At 40.2% G+C, this 5,820-nt stretch overlaps 1 protein-coding gene across 2 annotated transcripts in view; it reads right to left on the reverse strand.

Moving 5' to 3' along the window:
• Positions 1 to 5,115, reverse strand: part of LOC139757187 (uncharacterized) — a 105,843-nt gene extending 100,728 nt beyond the window's left edge. For both annotated transcript variants that reach the window (XM_071677324.1, XM_071677322.1), the window contains exon 1: positions 3,703 to 5,115. The gene's annotated coding sequence lies outside the window, so the exon portion shown is untranslated. The remainder of the gene's footprint in view (positions 1 to 3,702) is intronic.
• Between the last annotated feature and the right edge of the window lie 705 nt (positions 5,116 to 5,820).

A 5,820-nucleotide genomic window follows, 5' to 3' on the forward strand; every position in this document is an offset into this window, starting at 1 on the left:
ATGAGAACGTAACGCCACCTTCCTTCTGTGCAGAATGATGCCTTCTACGTAGTCAATTCTGGCCTCGTCATTGGGAAGGTCTGTGTCAGGCCAAGATTGAGCAGTTTATACTCCCACTGGAACAAAATCAGGAACCATGAATGCATTCACTGCTTGAAGATCCTTAACCACCAGCGAACGCCCAATCATATCGACGGACGAACAAGCTCAACACCATGTCATTTATTGATTCAACTTATTCTGATATGTTATTTAAGAGAGTACGACTGGCGGACCTGAAGTTATTGGCATGTCTGTCAAAATCGTGCTACGTAATATGCCAATGTGGATGGCCAATAGACATTTCCCTGGAAGGTTTGGGGTCCTTCCCACGCTGGAAACCTGACCAATTAGCTGGCTTTTCACTCCTCTCGTCACCAGTCTTGTCTACCTGAACATCTCATTCATATACCTGGAGTCAAATCATGGACGCTACAGCTGGGGAAACCTTTGACATTAGGTTTGATTTCATGAGTCACTGGGAAGTAGTCACTACATTAATCGTTTTTTCTGAATCAAGACAAAAAAAAATAGAAGAAATTTATTTGAGTACTGGCGTCAATCCTTCAAAACTACAAGGATTAAATTGAGTAGAAGTTAAAAGCAATGACGCATCTACAGTGTTCGTAATGCTACTGCCAACCATTTACTGCAAGAAGATAATGTTATGCTCGTTGAACTCAACCGGTCTCTTGTTAGCACAGAGTAATTCAGTAGCCGCTTACAAAACCATACCGAAGCCGCTGGATCGTATCAGCGCTTCCTCTCTCTCTCCACACACACATATATAACACTCGTCATCAAATCACATGATTCTGAAAAACTCTCATTATAGTACCACTAAATCTGTAATTACGATTAATACTATTATTATTAAAAAAATATATATACTGAAATTATGAATGAACTCTGTATAGAAACGTGGCTTCCCCCCAAAAAAAATTCTCTGTACAATAGCACAGACATGAAAAAATAATCAATTCTTTTCACAGTAAATGTATTAAAAGTGTATTTGCAACACCGTTAATTTCCTGTGAAGTTTCCCCCCCATACGGGTTCTGATGCAGTGGATCGCATCACACGTCCGCAGTCACCCTCCTAGAATATCACCTTCATATACACAAATATTCTCACAAGGTTTTATATATATATATATATATATATATATATATATATATATATATATATATATATATATATATATATATATATATCTTTCTTTCATACTATTCGCCATTTCCCGCGTTAGCGAGGTAGCGTTAAGAACAGAGAACTGGGCCTTTAAGGGAATATCCTCACCTGGCCCCCTTCTCTATTCCATCTTTTGGAAAATTAAAAAAAAATGATAAGAGGGGAGGATTTCCAGCCCCCCGCTCCCTCCCCTTTTAGTCGCCTTCTACGACATATAGGTTACTTTATATATATATATATATATATATATATATATATATATATATATATATATATATATATATATATATATATATATATACATATATATATAGTGAAACCTGTTGTGGTTTTAGAATCATTCTGAAAGTGTTGATAATTTCCTTGGCAGTTAACAAACAACCAGTCTCATATTCCTAACCGAAGAGTCCTGAAAGTAAGCAAGTAAGTAAGTAAGTAAGTAAGTAAGTAAGTAAGTAAGTAAGTAAGTAAGTAAGAGTAAATAAGTTAGTAAGTAAGTAAGCAAGCAAGCAAGTAAATAAGTAAGTAAGTAAGTAAGTAAGTAAGTAAGTAAGTAAGTAAGTAAGTAAGTAAGGAAGGAAGGAAGTCAGATTGTGATCTTAGCATTATCTTAAATTCCTGTTGGTGTTAGAATAGTTCTTCGGGGTTTGGTTATCATAACTATTCTTGACCTTGACAGCCTTAATGACCCCCAGTGGTCGATAGGCCTAATGCCTCAACAAACAACCAATAAATAATTCAATGGATCTTATTATGTACAGTAAGATGGCCTCTATGGTCTTAGAATTATCTCTTGACATCTCTCAGGGTCAAAGAGATCTTTCGGATGATGGTTTTTGACCTAAGTGGATGACCTCAGTAACCCAAGTAACTAACAGGCATAAAGTAACCTAAATAATTAATAGCCATTAAGTAACCGAAGTAATTGATAAAGTAACCCAAGTAATTAATAGCCATTAAATAAACGAAGTAATTGATAGACATAAAATAACCCTTGTAATTGATAGCCATTAAGTAACCGAAGTAATTAACCGACATAAAGTAACCCAAGTAATTGATAGCCATTAAGTAACCGAAGTAACTGATAGGCACAGAGTAACCCAAGTAAGTGATAGGCATAAAGTAACCCAAGTAACTGATAGGCACAGAGTAACCCAAGTAAGTGATAGGCACAAAGTAACCCAAGTAATTGATAGGCACAAAGTAACCCAAGTAATTGATAGGCACAAAGTAACCCAAGTAATTGATAGGCACAAAGTAACCCAAGTAATTGATAGGCACAAAGTAACCCAAGTAATTGATAGGCACAAAGTAACCCAAGTAATTGATAGGCACAAAGTAACCCAAGTAATTGATAGGCACAGAGTAACCCAAGTAAGTGATAGGCATAAAGTAACCCAAGTAATTGATAGGCATAAAGTAACCCAAGTAATTGATAGGCACAAAGTAACCCAAGTAATTGATAGGCATAAAGACCAATGAATATCATATTCCTAAGAGATATTTCATATTGAGGATACGTAATGGTCTAAGAATATATTACAACTGTCGGGGACCTTAAAGACTTTTCCTTTCGTGGTTGCAAAACGACGCTGTTCGCCGTAACGACCCTGTTAAACAGTCGATTGATCTAAAGTAGAAATAACCAATAAACTCGACCGAACCAATGCTCCAACGACACCCGTCGTACTCCGTCACCATTTCTCCCCGCGCGGGAGCGTACGATACGTCCAGGAACGCTCCGGGTAGTAAACGGTAGTAACGCAATACCAGGAAGGTGAAGTAACGCAATACCAGGAAGGTGATACCATTACGACAAACATCGAGTGGTGGTTTTGGGGGGGAGGGATGGACGGGGTCGTTGTCCCCCTCTGATGAGCGAAGGTGTGATCATCAACGCGCATGTCTTCTCCTCACCACACAGAAGCGATGGACGACACAGCGTTTAATCATATGGCCTTCGGGGGTTATGCTCGTGGGCCCGGCGTAACGCATAAGCCCGCTGTATTTACCTGTCGTAATTCATCTCTTCCGACATGACTCGCTAAACTATGTTATCGCTCTGGTGACCCAAATTGTAAACTGAATCATTTCTGTCCAAATTGCTTCAGAAAACGTCCCCCGGTGAGTGCTTGTAGTTTTGCCTGTCAATATATATATATATATATATATATATATATATATATATATATATATATATATATGTGTGTGTGTGTGTGTGTGTGTGTGTGTGTGTGTGTGTGTGTGTTTCTTGATTCTAGACAAAATGATTTGATTTACACTTTCGGATACCATATATATATATATATATATATATATATATATATATATATATATATATATATATATATATATATATATATTACGTACTCGACTGTAGATATTCATTGAAATCATTGATCATTGTACGAGTATTCCTAATCATGGTCTAAGAAAAGAAAACGAGTTCAAGGGAAAGACATGCAGACTTACCTCTAGTGGCTTTTCAAATGTGTTGACAGTTCTCACTACAAATAGTGTAAATGCCGCTCCATGCCCAATGTATTAGTCCCTCCTGGGTCGGCTAGCAGCTCTCATTTTCTTTACCTAGAGAATGCACCTGTTGTTGTTGTCCTTTTGGGGTTTTTTTTTCTCTCTCTCTCTCTCCACGTTTAATCTGGATCCTTTTCACTCAAATGACTTTCAGGAAAATTTTCGTGTCTGGGACGAGAGCAACGTCGGCGTGGAGTTTAACTTCCTCTTTTCTAAAGTGAGAAATTCGTTTCTGATAATCTTAGTTGACCTGATAGATTTTCGGATTTTTCCAAAACTTGTGTTAAATGCAAGCTTCATCAGTCACCACTCGATAGAGCCACTTCGAATCTGAGTCAAATGCATTAGTAAAAAAAAATAATCATAATAAAACCCTGTCGTCGAGTGATCTAACTCCACAAAACTTCACCTCTGCCTTGGCAACATTGCTGATCAATAAATTCTTTTGCGTTTTCTTCCTTCGCTTCACATTTAGCTTTGATACCTTGAGCAACACTTGTCTTCAACAAACCCCTCTCCCAAAAGCACTACGAGGTTAAGGTGCGATTTCCTCCCTTTCAAAACACTTGTTCCATCAATGGCGGATACCCTCTATGCTCAAAGTTGGCTCTGATTGCCCAAATTAGTCCAAGCCAATTATCTTCGGGAGACGTGTAACATAACCAACTCCGAACGAGGATGACTGACACTCAGTTCCTTCCTACCTTCATTGTGGATACGTAAATTGATCTTCTCTTCCGCGACCAACGATCCTATAGCGCGGAGCCTTGAACTCTCTGGCGGCGACAAGTCGTCATCATTTTAGGGGCCTGTGGGCAGGCAGGCGTCTCAGTGGTCGTAGCGTAGAGGGGAATACTGACTTGAGTTCCAGATGCGGGAGGTACAGACATGTGTCGTCCACTGCTGCATACTAGTGACGTGGTGAAACGTGAGGTTTTTGACCAATCGGCTCATCATCAGTGTAGCAATGAACTTCTCTTTCAGCGCATGGTTTCTTAAGGCATATCTATATATATAAATATTCTTTTTACGTGTGTGTGTGAGAGTGTGTGGTTTTTATATGAACGCAACCCTTATCACTAAATATTCACTTCTAAAATATATAATATATATATATATGTAAAGATTAAATGTATCACTCATCACTGGGTACAATTCATAGCAGGAGCCTTCACCATTCCTCCGTGCTCCTCTAGCTTCGAGACCAGCCCGAAGGAGGAGGTTGGGGGGGGGGAAAAACTACGACTGGCGAAGAGGAGGTAGGAGGGAAGTTTTAGGAGCGGGTGGAAGATTCGGCGCGGAGCGGGTCGCGCGGCAGTCCGTCCCTGACTGCGGCCGAACGCACACTGAGGCCAAGTGGTTTTACCTGCCCGATCTGCACCCCCCACCACCACCGCCACCAGTTCTACTCACACCTTTCCTCCCGAACTCGCCCGCTGGGAAAGAAAAAAAGGAGAAAGAGGGAGGAGGAAAAAAGACTAAAATACTTGGGGGTCTTTATTGTTTTTAAGAGTAAAAAGTTAATGGGTAAATAATGCTGAAAGCCTGCTAAAACACGAGTATATATATACATATATATATATACACGCACGCCAAGCATGTTGCCGATCAGTTTTAACCTAGAGTTGGTGCCCAGAGCTGTTCTATTTATAGCCTTGCCGCCCCGCGCTTAGACATTTTACAGTGGATAGAACCTTACCCCCTTTTCTTACACTAGCCACTGATGCAATGCGACCGTGGTTGATATAAGTGGGAGGAGGGATTTATTCTCCTTGGGCGTAAAATCAAAAGGTTTGATATGATGCGAAGTCACTGGTGAGGAGAATGAATGGGGGAGACTGCCGGCTGTCCACGCGCGCGCGCGTGCGGGTGTGTGTGTGTGTGTGTGTGTACGTTATTGCCGATCGGATGATGAGGGAGCGATAGATTTTCTATCGCGTTGCTCAGTATTTCAGACCTGCACACAATCATTGCTTATATTCTCTCTCTCTCTCTCTCTCTCTCTCTCTCTCTCTCTCTCTCTCTCTCTCTCTCTCTCTCTCTCTCTCTCTCTCTCTC

The sequence above is a fragment of the Panulirus ornatus genome, chromosome 25 (assembly GCF_036320965.1).
Source record: "Panulirus ornatus isolate Po-2019 chromosome 25, ASM3632096v1, whole genome shotgun sequence".
Taxonomy (NCBI): Eukaryota; Metazoa; Arthropoda; class Malacostraca; order Decapoda; family Palinuridae; genus Panulirus; species Panulirus ornatus.